The 15,669-nt window shown below is 36.7% G+C and overlaps 1 protein-coding gene across 1 annotated transcript in view; it reads left to right on the top strand.

Moving 5' to 3' along the window:
• Positions 1-15,669, top strand: part of LOC108624924 (zwei Ig domain protein zig-8) — a 69,482-nt gene that overhangs the window by 437 nt on the left and 53,376 nt on the right. The gene's annotated exons all lie outside the window — the stretch shown is intronic.

The following is a 15,669-nucleotide window of genomic DNA, read 5'->3' on the forward strand; positions in this document are numbered from 1 at the left end:
CTATAAATCTAGAAATTGGCTCAATGAAAGGGAAGGGAATGTTACTTTAAATGACTATTCTCATCGATTATCATAATCACTGTTTATAATCAGCTATATAAAAATATTTGCTTCGATGCCCATGTGTCTTTCACATGAGATCAATAAAGGCCTCAGCGGCGACTAATTACGTGACTTCTTTTTGTTCTCCTGACGCTCGTTACGCGGTAGCTAATTAGTTTCCTGAACGTCAGCGTCTGGAAGAAAAAGGAAAAAAGGGAAAACGCTCGGGACATCTTAACTCATGATAATTATGGTGTGTATGTCAGCGCGGGTCTGGTATCCAGAAAAGCGTTGAAAAGATGCGAACAAACGTTGACGCGGTTCGTCAACATGTGTTTACAAAATAAAAGCCTCGAAAGCACGTTCCAAAATCCTACGACCATTTAAAATATTTCAGCTGTCTTGTCACGATATATATATAACATCGACCATGATTACATGTAGTAACACGAATTTTGGCGATTCGTAAATTTTTTCGCGTTACGAACCCTCAAAATTTCTCTTTTTTCCTACATCCAAGAGATTCACACAATTTTCATATAGATAGGTTTTAAAATAGAGAAATGGAATAAACTTTGTGCGACTGTTATTTAATTGTGAAAACTTTTCTTTAATTTCGCTTTATTTTCGATTAATCTTTTGTTTTTTCTACACATTTTGCTAACAATTTATTAGATATATTTTTCTTACTTCTCATAAATGAATCTCTGTATTCCTCTTTAGATGACGCACATAATAATGTGCATGTGAAAATTTGATTTGTCTCACTTGTAGCCCAGAGGAAATTTTCCTTTGAAAGATTTTCATAATTACCATTTCATAGAGCGAGCTTCGATTGTCGAAAGTGATCTGCCAGCTGCAATGCGGCCCGCGCAATTCATCGTTGCCGAAGTTGAAGCGACTATTCAGTTTGAAGTTCCCTTTTGTAGGTACTTTGATTTCGTTCCGCGGAATTCAATTCGCTCGGACTTCCGCCGGCATTAGGAAGCCTTTCTAGCGTGAAACAATACCGCGATGGTACAAATAGAGGTAACTGTTGCCATTTAAAACGCTTTCTTTTTCCACGTGCTTTTTCACAGTAGAGAACCGAATGAAATTTGATTAATTAAATACCTTTTTTACTTGCGTTTTCGCTCCGACATTCTCCGTTTTGTTTCCATACTCGACTGTGTGTATTACTGTGTTATTTTAGTATCTTTATTTAAAATTAGCTCAAAAATTGTTTTATATACGTATATAACAAGTATTGTACAATACATCGATGAAAATTCATATGTATTAATGGTAAGACCAAGGTGAAGAATAAGAACGAACAATTGTGTATTAGCCGTGCACATAAATTTTTAATAAGGAAAGTCGGTTGTTTCTACTTTCTTTTGTCATGTCGAATAAGAGTTTCGAGCGTAGATCTTCGAGGGAGCGTTCACAAACAGAATTTCATTCTCGGCGATAGTTTCAGAAGTAATTCCTCGCGAACAAACAGGACTGGTAACGGGAAGCGACGGGAATCGGTCGACGATAACCCTGTTTTCTGGCCAGACAAATGTAAATCGTGACCATGATGCAACGAACCGCGAACCATTCGGCATTTTCCTAATGTTCCCTACATGGCGGACCGACGCAGCGTTGCACCTCCGCCAGCTTTGCAGCATACAGAATGCTAATTGTCCCTTTAACAAAGGCTCGACGCTTGCACGGTACTGCTCGCTTCTCCTGCTCGAGGTTACCGCCCTGAGAATAGCTCCGCGTTTCTTGGTCGAGATTCCATTCTTTCTTCACAATCGCCACGCAAGACGTCCCCTGGATTAACGATTAATGTTTAGCGTTGCCAAAAAGAATTAAAATACTCTTTATGACGCACTTTGCCACGCATTATTCTTATTGTAACAAAACTGTAGAATACAGACATAATTCTCCACATATAATTATTAAAACAATTTCCATCTGATTTACAATAATTTTATAGTAGTGATTTTCGGTGTTCGGTAATTAATTACGGAAGGCTGTCCCGAAAAATTTGGATATTCGATTACGAGGGAAGCGTCAAGGATTCATTATGTATTATACGGATAATAGAACGGGCTGTTTTCATGTTAACAATGCTGACTTGTAGCTCTTTCCATTACAACGTGGGAACGTAATATTCCATCAAAATTGTTAATAGAGTTATATTTCATGCTTGTTGTCTCGAAAACGGGTATTTTAACAGAATATCAAGTATCAAAAATAAATGAAAGAGTGTTGTAAGCACGTTGGTGAAAACACAATAGATTAATGAGAAATATCGATCTTTTTACGATAATATAGAACATGAGCCGATGAAAAGTAATGCATTGTATTACTCCGTTAAAAACCAAATTACGCGACGGCTAATTATAAACGCAACAATAAACGCCTTGGGTTCTAAAGTAATAAGCGGGCTATGTTAATAACTCGACATGATATAAATCGAGAAATGCACCACGTCATTTTCGCGCGACGGCGGCCGTGTTCACAGCTTCAATTATTTTTCTCTCGCATCCTTTCAGAGGAAGTCGACAAATTTAATGTCACGTACAGCAATGAAAAATGATCGCACGGTGATCTGGTCAATCCTTGAGCACGCGAGCTAGCACGTTCATCTACACGCCGGCTTAAAGCAACTGATTCCAATAAGCGACGGTTTATAACATTGATGACAGTTAATATTGCAATTGATACAAACAGTGACCCATATTTATACTCGGACACATTTCAAAACGGAATAACTTCTTTAACATTGGACCACACAATTTAATTTTCTGCGGGATGTTAGGAGGCTTAGTTTATTATACAATGTGTAACCAAAAATTTAAAAGGATTGCCATTCGTCGAAGAATCGAATAAACAAGTTTCAACTTTTTTATTAGGATCCCTAACAAAAATTTAAAACATCCCGTTTGTAGATCTAAGCAAATTATAATATAATCCGAATGTTAATGGTAGTCACTATAGGTGAATGAAGATGAAGGTTTTCAGAACCTTTCCTATACGATGCAAAGAATTTAGTAAATATTTCCATATGTCAAAATTGAAAACAACTTACAAGTGTCTACTTAACCGGGAAGTACGTGAACGATTTGAAGACCACATGAAAGAGACATAGTCACAATCTTAATTATAAATCTAGATTAAAACACCTCCTAACAGAATGAGGGCAGACGAAACAGCTGGCGTTGGAAAATCAGCTAATGTAAGAGACATACGTGCACACGTAGGTACGTGATGTGGGGACCGAGGGACAGTCAGACGGACGCATTATTTCGATAATCGATTCCACGGCGGCGTGTCGGATAATGGTTTACACGATCAGTGATCCATCTTATTCGAGTCGATCATGTAAACGATTCGGTGCAGAGGACAGAGCTGGTAAGCCGTTCGTTCAATTTCCATCGAATCCCGTGCATCAGGTCGGTCGGGAATAGAGTCAAGCTTGACAAACGTGTCAACGTGAACGGGGCAATCTACGTCGACGATTCCTCTCGGACGCGGCACAACCGTCGCCGTGACGCGGCGGAACACAGAAACTCCGAAGATCGGATCGACGATGACGACGATTGATCCGGATGCAGGAATTCAATCATCGGACACATTACTTTATTGGTTGGGTAATTAAATGTCTGCTCCGGTACGGATTCGGGTCACCCGTTGAGCAGTTAGCGCATAATCGATATGAGCGATAGGATCAGGGTTAAATCGCTTGAGATTAGCAAGATATTCGAAAATATCAATCTATGTGAAAAGGATCCTTATCCTTTGTTACGCTCTTTCTTTTCCTGTTAGATTATATCATGTCTAAGATTTAGATTTTTTTCTTATCGATTCCGATCATTCACGATAATATATGAGAGCACTGTCAAACTTATAACACAACTTTGAGGAATCATGCTCCGATGCAGTAACGTCGGCTTCCATGTCGATTTCGGGACCTGAGTTGACATTCAGGTTCCGAAATTATGGGTACTTAAACGAATTTATCTACTGAACTACCTTTGGGTATCCCGCCTGAACCCGAAAAAAATTCCTGTCTTGAATTTTCGGATACCCACACATCCCTAATACATTGTCGAATGTAGACAAAATGCATTGTAGAGTTTATTAATTTTTAAATCTATGATCGTAACATTTATAAACAAAATAAGACGTTGAAGTTGATTAATTATAAAAAGTATCATGAAGATTATGACGATCTTAAGTAATTGTTAGATGATACTCTATTATATTTAAAGATAATTCGGATTTCATGCTAAATTGGCCGGAAAAGTCAACGGGAGCTAAACGACCGGTAAAAATATATGACACTTTTTCTTGTTATTATTGACTACGAAACCCCCTTCGCTTCGTTAGAACCAAGCAAGAAGCATTAATAAAATTGAACGCAGCACCAAAGCAACTGCATTAGAAATTACTCTAACGGAAGAAGCTTGTTTATTTTCGCCTAAACTATACAAAATGTGATGTAAATCAAAAATAGTTTCGCAACTTGTACGCGACTCGGTTAGTTCCGAGATAATTAAATTGCGTTCGTCACCTCGCAGAGCTCCTCCAGCCCACTGTAAATTATATTTGCTGATAACAAAGTTCTAAAGTAAAAGTAAAGGGTTGACAGAATATGGTGTAGCCAAGTTAAAAAAGAATCATACCGCTGAAGCGAACGAAGCGTGAAGGTATTAAAAAATATTCTTCGCGTATTACATCGCTTGCAATTGTTACAAAACGTCACAGAATTATATTGTAATACATTAGTTAACAACCATTGTTGCGCGAAGATTCAATTGTAACAAAGTATCGGAACACGTATCTATTCTCGCCGAGCCACATCCAGATATTGAACTCATCTGCGAATCTATATCACATTCCGACAAACGATTCTGACATTAACACGCGTCCAATTCGGCTTAATTAGAGCATTATTAAATGTTAACCGGTCAGAGCATACATATTGTAATATATAGTGAAATAATATAAGCCCAAATTAAATTGTATCGTTTAAGTTATTCCTCTCTGCTTAATCACAACTGTTAATTGCCACGAATTTCATGTGGAAATCAGCTTCCGGAGATAAATTCCTTCTTCAAACATGTTATTATTATTTTTTTATTATCAATTTTATAGCTTAATGAAATATTTATAATGACCTCAAGGGATTTCGGACCAGCTTTGTAAAGCATACCTAAAAAATGTGACACGTACTATGTTCTTTGTATACTTCGTTAATTATCCAAATGGTATATTTCCGGTATATTTTATAAAGCTAGTCCAAAATCCCTTGAGATCAGTATAGATTCGATTGGATATGGAAACTAATAGAATAAGAGACACATACATATTTGTTACAATATCAATTGATTATGCATATCACATTTTTTATATGTAAGGAAAGACATTCTTCTCTGTGCACAGATTTGTATACGATATAATATCATGCATACGGTCAAATCAATCGAAGTCAATCCATTTGAATCGACCGCGATGGGTTACTTAATAGCAAATGATATATCCGGTAAGCTTTGATTGATGCTGCTTTGGTCATCTGATAATCCACCTAGTCTACATACGTCAATCTATTGGATAGGTGAATTCGTACTATGAATGATTTTAATCAACTGTTTATCGATGGTTTCCATTTCGGCATCAATATCTCAGTAATTTATACGCACATGATATTGACAGTATTCTGATAATAGAGCAGTTAATTATTTGCAAGTGTCGGATTGAATTGCCTACGATCAGGCGACACCGTGAAGAAAACCGACAGCTGTGATTCTTGTGGTTGATTTTCATAAAAGTGTAAAAAATAATTGTCGACAGAAAACGTGAAATATTTCAAACTCTGAATTAGTGAAACTGAATAAAAGAGTGAAAACAGTCAGTAAATCGTTTTTTTTGTTTTTTTTTAATGAAATTGATGGACTGAAATTGAGTGAGACAGTAATTATTCAATGTGTCATTCGATACTAATTTATATTCATTTATTTTTCATTTCTTTAAATTGAATAAACATACGATAAAATATGTACATCTATATAGAAGAAAATTGGTACAACAGAAATGTAGCTACATTTTTCAATTATTATGACATGCTAAATTAACATCAAAGAATGCAGTCGATATTTCATTTCGTACGTAGAGATAAAATATCCAATAGGTACCGCGCACACATAAAACGAACAACAGAAATGTACCGTCGAAATTCCTGTATGTTTACGTCATAAGTTTCAATATTCTCGTATATTAACTTTTCTGTTTCGAAAGAAAACAAGAGAAAACAACATTAGCGTGTGAACCGAATTTTTACGAATACTATGGAATTCAGTGACGATCCCTTAATTGTTCATTTATCCCTTGACACGCGCAATGGTAGAGCAACTGGAAACATCCGTCGCGGTGTACGTGTTTCTACTGCGTATCTTCTTTCGTGCTCAACGAATCGCGTGCGCCAAAAGCATGCCGAGATAGAGCGATACACCTTGGGGCATAAAAGCGCGAACAGAACGTTATTCTCACCGCGAAATTGCGTTAAAGTTTAATGTAGATATTCCTGTTCGAAACGCGATAGAATATTATAGAAGCGTAAAGTGTTCCGTTTTTCTCCCGCATTTTTTTTTTAAATTATGTACACGCGCAATATTGGAAACCGTCGTCTCATCATTCATAGAAAGTCGATCGTCTCATAAATATATCCGTAATAAACTATCGGTACTCACCGGCGAATATAAGATTACCTTCACGTGCTACATTAAGGCTGAAATACGTTGATGACATTTAGAAATAACGATAGAGATAAAAGGAGACCGGACGGCACGATCTTCGTTACGAGAGATCGTTTTTCATTCGCGGCGAGCTTTTAGCATAACCGAGTTCTCGATAAAATTCGTTACCCCGTGAACAAGGAATTCGTATTGGCGAATGGTGATCTATGTGATCTGATATGCTTGTAAAATATTTCCGCTGTAGTAGTGCGGGCTCAAAAAATATTTTCGAGTTATTGCTACGGAGAGAACTTCCTATGACGATGTAACGATGATATCACGTTTTCGTTCCTTTCACCTAATGATTCTCCATGGAGTGATTGGACTCGTCTATATTCTCCTATTAATTTTGATATTTCGTGTTTTAAATATGTAACTTCCAGTTTAGGCAGATGTAGGCAAATTATAGGTGTCCAATCACTCCCTAGAGCTAGAGGATCACTACTTTCAGCTAATTTGCTTATAGGAATTGAAAATATTCTGAAAATAATTGTTTCAAACTGTCACTTCAACTGTTGTTAGGTACCCATTAATATCCAAACTATAACCGTTTTTAATATTGAATCAAACAACTTCATTTTTTTGACACAGGAGACTTGGTATACTACGTAATATGTAACAACAAATTCGGAAAATTTGGTACAGACCCGAAAAATTGTAGTTGTACAATCGATATAATAACGAATTCAGAACCAATATACGTCAGAATCGATACAGCTAATACCAGTTATGGCTAGGCTGCAGATTTCTGTGCAGAATAAACTATTTACGGTATCAGTATAAAAGATGTATTTCAAATACAACTTTTTTTAAAACATTGCAGTGTGCACTTTGTTTGGTTTCAGTATTTTATACACTTTTATGCGTGGCTTACAATATTTACATCTTTTGTACATTCAGTTCCTTCATAAATGTATAAAATCCGCAATCTAGTTACGGAACTTTTCCGTCTCCCGATAATCGTTCCAAGAACCGGAACCGATATCAGAACTGTTTTCAACCCCTGGTTTCTTAAAGAACTGTAAAGGACTCTTCAAGAAACCTTCCGGTCACTCGGCAATTGATATTTCCATATAAGAGTTACACAATGTTTCTTTCTTTAGTGGAATCAAGAGGCGGAGGTGAATCTTCGCTCAATAATTCGGCGACGATATTAAAATTTGCAGAAAGTTCAACGAGGCGCAACCGCTTGCAAAACTTTGCGAGCGTCGCCTAGTACCGCGTTTCGCGCAACTCCCGTGCATCTTTTATTACGTAAGGGAAATCAAAGACGTGAACAATTTATTTTCCCGGCTCGCGCCAGACGCGATTCGTTGCATTACTGATTTATCTCCGAAAGAAGTATACATACTTCTGCCGGTACGTATAATCGGGCATCGGATCGGTTGAGGTTCACCACCGCGTCGGTTAATAACCCGATGGGTGATTTCATTGTAGCCGTGCATCGAGCAGGCACGAAAAAATAATATGCCTTCGGCCATGTGAAAAAGAGTACAACGCGTTTCTCTTGTTGCGTGGCCAAAAAAACGGGAAAGAAAGGGAAAGGAAGGGAAAAAGCGCATAGCGGACGTACAGCAAATATCAGGGCAAAAAATACGCGTTTCCTCTGTCTGCGACTCTTTTTTGTTCGCTAAGAGAGGCATGAAGACGTCGGCAAATATCCGCGAGAAAGATATTACGCAATGAAATATTACCTCCAGTAATTTACGTCTCGTACGATTCTGATTATTTAGTTAAAATTTTCCTACGATATTTAATGATTCGTATAAAATGATTGCCTTCGGGCCGCTCCCGCGCCCCTTGATATTCATTAGCTACATGTGTACATACACACAGACTGAGTTATATGATTTGAAATTAACCATTTATTTATAAAGTGAAAAATAAACTTATTTATAAAAAAAATAAAAATAATTAACTATTCATTTATAGAGCGCCCCGGTTCATTTCAATTTCTCAAATTACGTTCAATTAATTAACAAGTTGTTGTATGTGATATTCTTTATTGATGTATGCACGTTTCAAAGTTATATACTTTATTAGCTATTGGCTGGTACATGATAGAACTCGTGATAAGCGTTAACTTCGCGTAAACGACAGGTTGACAATACTTATAAAAGAACTCAACTCGTATGTAGCCTGTGACAGCGAGTGGCCGTGTCGCACCGAACTCGTACATCAGTCTCCTCGACAGTTTGGAATGTAACATTAAAACTTGATAAAGCCATTTGCGCAATCGAATTTTCAAGCTTCGCTCGTCGACATCGACTTTATGGGCGATAGAATATAAAAAGACGTCAGCTACTACAGAGAAAGTACTGTACCCTATATCTAGTTATTGACCAATTTTTCTTTAATTTTAGACAAACGTTCACAACGTTCAATCCTACAATAAATCCTGAAGTATTTAATCACTGCTTTGAATTTGATAAAATTTCATGAAGCCATTAAAAATGAAATTTTATCTATCATTCTCTGTTTTATTTCACAGAAATATTCTAAATTCGCGTAACTAAAGTAATTCCCTCCTGGTAAGAAGATTCTATTAAAGTCGGTCTACGTGAGATTAAAGGGCGTGGAACAAAGTTCGAAAATAATTGCGGATCATTGTGGAACTTGGCGCGACTAGTTAATCCCGTACAGACATTAATTATAGGCCGCGTTTGCTGCGGTAGCACGCGACGCGCGCACGATCTAATTGAAAACAACAAACGTTAAATAGACCCATTCGGGGCTTGAAAAGATAACACGCGACCACTGATGTGGGCGTTGACCACGTTTGTCAACTGCAATCCTGTCGGTGTCTCGTTTATCGGTGGTGATGAGAGGGAAACGTCGACTAATTAAAATACTGGTACGTTTAAACGGGTAATTGAAAAGGACGTCGACAACGTTTAACGAACGAAAAACCTGATCGATGCGACGAACCTAAATACGTGTGAATACATGAGAATCGAACGAGATAACTTATATTGTGTAGGAAAGATGTTATTAACGATCGTTACGTTAATGATTTTTAATCTGATTGATTAAACGTTTGCTTCGTTAAGGCAGTACGATTGTTATGTTCCTTGACGTTGCTGTATATGTAAAGAGTTCATCGAACGTATTACGAATCATTAATTTTCCTTTATAGAGTAACGTACGTTCAACATTTTCTAGAGGGATTAGTTATCTTCACGGTAGGTGTTGTATTGTTTCGTGCAACTTGGTACGTAGCTATTAGTAAATTAGCCATAACGTACTTGAGTAATCAGTCTTCTTTGAGGGATAATGTGATTTATTATACCGCGCAGTGTAAGAGCACATCGTATTTAAAGCGATTCAGGAATTACGAATTCGCATCTGATAACGTAATCATTCTTACCTTTTTCAGAGGGATAAGAGGATCGTTTGAATTTTAGAATGCAAAACGTAATAACTTTTTTAATAGGCTCGCAAAATTACTAAAATTTGCCAATACCTTATTAATATTACATCTAATATCTGTTAAAATTTGAATGCTTTGTCATTGTTTTTATTTAAGGATTCATACAACTTAAACTGTGAATAAAATCAGACTTTTTAGTAAAGCCTGTTTTATTAAACTTAGAATAATTGTACAAAATATAGAATTTCTTTTTCCAAGCGTGATACAAGAGTTACAAAGGCTTTTAAAGCAGCTGATGAAGTACAGAGTGGCTGTAAATGAAAACTGCGCACTCATCAGAATGAAGCCACGCGGCAATGTGTGTGTGTGTAAATGTTAGATTAGAAAATAAATAGGCTTTCGACCCGTTCAATGGAAAAGCCACGAAATTATTTGCAGGACGGCGACGGTGATATCGAGGCGAAGCGGGATGAAAAGGTTAAAAGAAAAATGATCCGACTCAGGTACAGAACAACGAACGTTGTTTAATTTCAGTCGAGTTGATACGCAATACACAACGGGAAATAGTTCTCATGAAAATTTAAGGTTATCGGTTTTAATACGAGCACGTGCAGCATTTTTAGTCTTTCTTTTTATCCTCTGCTCAACTTCGGTCCAGTGAACCATACATACAAGTACCAAACTTCAACGGATTATACGATTTATGGGAATAAATTCTAAATATAACGAATGCCCCCTGTAATAAAATTAAAATAATACAAGATATACCTCAACTAAAAATGTGAAGTTTGTTTCAAATATTTAGCAGAAACATCGCATTTTCTTAATTCCGCATGCCACGTTGAAAATCATTTATTCCAGATGAACATTCTGTACATTCCCAGATGGAAAGCTAGATTATAAAATGTTACAGCTGTTTGTGCAATAAAAAATGGAATAACAATTTTTATTGAATATAGAACGAAACCGGAATTTTTATTGATTCTGCGGGAAACAATACCTGCTTAAATCTAATTTTCCTGTTTTCTACAATACCTATAAAGTAAACGTCAGTAATCGATTGTTATTCATTCAAACGCAATAATATGATTGAATCATCGATTGATAAGAAAATACTTTAATCAAAGTTAATTTCCCAGTACTTTTTCCTATATTCCTCTTTTTCTCTCCTTGTATCTCAGTAAAGTGATTGCATTCATTTTGATGCATAGCAGAACGATTTTGCTGAAGAATTTGCATTATGCAATCGGCTACGTCCATCTATTTTTATAACAAGTCGTGTTATAAAGTATCGATTCCATGGCGAGTAAGAGAACGTTACAGTCTTCCAGATAATTGAAATTGCGGTTAGTTTTAAGTTCTCATGACAGCATTGACGTGATCATCTTCGCGAAGTTAACTCGTTTAAAATGAGAATCAGTAACGCTTACGATACTTCCTGATAGGTAAGTTATTAAACAAGCCAAGGCATAGAACATTTCTCCAAGCGCGTATTACATTTTTCATTTTTACCAATATTTACAATTATTGACTTCTATAAGAAAGATTCGCTCGTCATCGAATTCTAGTACGAAATTTCAATAAGTATTCCTAAATCTAGTGATTGTCTTTAATCATTCAGAAACTTGTTGGTATTCATCCCTTGCCGTGAAGCTTCTCTGTCGCTGAAATGATGTACAATATACATAGTTCGTTTTATGTACATTTAAGTAGGTAACACGGGATGCATCGTTCGAGAAAAATTTCCCCGCTGAACTTGTATCATATTTCTTGGCCAACGTGCACGCACGTGCCGTACTTCCATACATATTAGCTGCAGCCATGGTAGATATATTATGCCTGGAAACGAGAAAATTATCCAAGGCTTTGCCGTTACTAGACCTCTATTGGTACCACTAATTGACCATAAAGTTTGATGACCGGTAATAACAGGACACTTCGTTTCGAAAAGGAAAACGTAATAATGCGATAATTAGTATTGTGTTCAAATTGTTCAGTCTAACTATTCCTCTTTTTAGAATTTTATCTAAATGTTTACACTTACAGAAAAATTATATTCTAATAACAAAAGTCTATTTACAGAGTTTTTAAATTCTACCACAAGTAACTATTTATACATATGTGAACCAATACGAAATATAATATTGTCTGATTTACATACTCTTCATTGGAACAATAATGAAATATTTATACTTTCTTGTAACGACGATATGTGTATAGACGACATTTAACTAAAAAAATAGAGTGCTGTCCATATTTTTGTAACAGAAACAGCAAACGAGAACGGGAAATCAAGGAGAAAATCATTTGTAATCTCAGTCATATACGAGAAAAATGACGGTATAGTAAAGAACCATTCCAAGAGTAATAGAGTCATTTTCTCTTAACGGAATGAGAAAAGTTTCGGGTGGAAGATATTCGGAACGAGAAGCAAATAGGAAATATAAATAAGACCGTTTAAAAAATGTTTTCAAATCCTACGTTATTTGAACAACGCGAGTTTATTGTTTAAAATAAAACCAAAGATAATAAGTACGATTAATAATAACCCCATTCATCGGTTATCGTTCGTTCCTGAGATATTATGATTTCTTTGCAGGCTTTATCGAAATCTCAGTAAATAGAGAGAAAATCGATTGGAGTCGACTGTCAGCTCTTTTTCTTCTTCTGCGAAGTATTATAAAAATCGCTCGCACATTGCGGCTGGCATGCGCTCGGTGATCCTTACTATAAATTCTGTGGGCCACGAGCTAGTAAATGGCAAAGTTGGCGAATGTTGGCGCAAGGTTTCACCTGCCGGTTTGCGGAAATACGGGTCGGGTTCGGGTATACTTTGTCTTCCGCTGTACGATTCCGTGGAGATTGACTGGGGTCAACTTTTTAAAAGCAGCCTGCGATAAACGAAACTCGAACAAAGGCCTTTTGGGTTCAGGTCTTCTGATTGGCCTGAATGAAAAGGCTCCTGTAAAATTGTTACTCGCCCGGGCTTTTGTACCTTCGTTTCACGTTAGTCCCGTTGTTTTGTCTAGTTCGCGTTGTTCGAATGTCCCGAACGGGTTTGAGATTTGCGCGTGAAACGATTTCAGCCGCCTTAATGAAACTTGAACACGTGCGATAATTCCGCCGCTGCCTAACTAGAAGTTTAATAATGAGCCTATTATTACTACGAATCCGATTGATATTCGGACACACTTTAAAATACAATAATATTGGATCAAAGAACTTCATTTTCTTTAAGGTGTATAAACTAAGCCTTCTAACATCCCACAGAAAATTGAATTGTTGAATCCAATATTAGAACAGTTATTCCGTTTTGAAATGTGTCCGAATATTAATAGGAGTCACTATATGTACGTATGTAAAATTCGAAGTTCTGTACCATAAGTCGTATAGGATAGTTATTCAAGAACAATAGGCTTCGGAGGGTAGATTGTACTAAGTGCATACACACCGAAACCTGATTCAAAGTTACGGTCTGCCGTTAATAATTACATTAAATAGACATGCAGACACCGTTCCTCGTGCTTCCCTTGGGCCACCATCGCGGAATTGAGTTTTTAATTAAACGGGCGGCTGCTCATCGGTCAGCTCGCGGTTTGGATTAACGAATTTACTGATAAATCATGTTACCGTGAGGACACGAATATTTTCTACATGTTTAAACTATCCCTATGTTGTCCCAGACTTTTATTTTACATTTATGAATTCTCAATCTTTGTATGCTCAGGACTATATTAAAATTGTTCTGTTCATTAATACAAAATTTGTTAATTCCTATTCTTCTGCTATCAACGATTTAAACATCGAGTAACGTATAAAATCTGTATATTCAAAAATCAATTTCCGCTTCAGTTTGTTCCTCACTGACAGAAAGATATTAAAAATGTATAGTTACACGCTTGTAAAAGAATTAATTTAATACCAACCATGTACGTCTGATTTTATTTAACATCAGTTATATTCAGCATTGTAATTAAATGAAATATTATAATATGGATCTGTCTGCTACTACAAATAATTTAGATTTGTAAATGTAATATTATTGTTTCCATTTTTATTGAACTTATTTAATAGCATTTGGTAATTCATTTACCTTCGAAGTTTATAATTCTATAAATTCCTTGAAATTATTGTAAACAATACTCTATTTCAGTTCCATTCATACTGATATTATTTTTGCCAACCTAATAAAACAGATAATGCAATCGTAACGAATATTCAAATTACGAATCCTAGCACGGTTATGAGTTAATAGGAGACTTCCGGTTCATCAAATGTGAGGAATATTTCTTATCTGTACCAAACATCATTAGAAGAATTATAATCAAATTGCTATCGAGACTCCAAATTTCGTAGCTTCTCAAGAGGTAAGTTTGAGATGATGGGAAGTGTGACAATGTGTGAGATCGGTTAGCGTCGAGCTGAAAATGAGGCCGAATCCTAACACGTGGAAAAACAGTTCGTCGCCGATTACATTTCTCCTACGTCGATTACATCGAAGGGCAAAAATAAGCTTTTCCGCTTAGACCTAGATTTCGTAAAATTACGTCTTTGCAAATTGGAAAACTAATCGATGGAACCACGATGGGCTACACGAGGGGGGCTTCCTCAACGCACAAACATGAGCCTCGAAAGGACACTTAGCTAATCCCTGGTTACTAAAACCTTTTGGTTCCGAACTTAAACACATGAGACCAGTCCGAGATCACAAACCTAAGATGCCAAAGAAGCGAGCTTATCATCTAGAGATGAAATAGCAGTCATTACCGGACTGTTGGTGGCTAGATGGTGCAAGCCAGGCTGGGTTGAACTAACCGTAAGTTCACGCCCGCCATATACTTTGATAAACGGATAAACTGATAGCATAGTTATGCTTGATCGGGATCGAAAGAATCAGTGGTCCGATCACGTAGTGGCACGAGAAACGCATTCTGATATCCTACAGCCAGTGAAGACGTTCCCGATCGGTGGACAGATGCATCGCAAGTGTTCGATTTGTATTACAGACTTCTGTTGAAAGTTGGCCCGTGCGGCGCCGCGATCCACGTAGTTACAGACATACCCTCTCGCTCGTGCCGAGAAGACACGTTCCGTTCGAAGATGAAAGGGAATTTTTACGAGCAATCTCATCGCGCGCATAAAACCGGCGTGTTTCCACGTATGCACGCGTCTCTTATGGAGAACAAAGTTATATGCGAAAGAATCGTGAATAAATTATATTGCTTCCCGAGATCAAAAGAACAATAACAAATCGATCCTTTAATATATGTAAAGTAAGTACCACTGTATATCTGCTTCTATTATAGAGGACAGAATTCATAATAATAATTTTCAAAATAATTGCGCTTTTACTTCTCTTCATTCAAAGTAAACAACATTGAAAGAATGAAGACAATTTTTCTTGCTCAAGTTGGTCGCAGACAATTTTTCGTATTCAAGTTGGTCGGATATTTAATTTGTGTTTAATTTCTAGTTCACTTTTATACA

This window comes from Ceratina calcarata, unplaced genomic scaffold, assembly GCF_001652005.2.
Source record: "Ceratina calcarata isolate Rehan_Ccalc_2016 unplaced genomic scaffold, ASM165200v1 scaffold335.2, whole genome shotgun sequence".
Taxonomy (NCBI): Eukaryota; Metazoa; Arthropoda; class Insecta; order Hymenoptera; family Apidae; genus Ceratina; species Ceratina calcarata.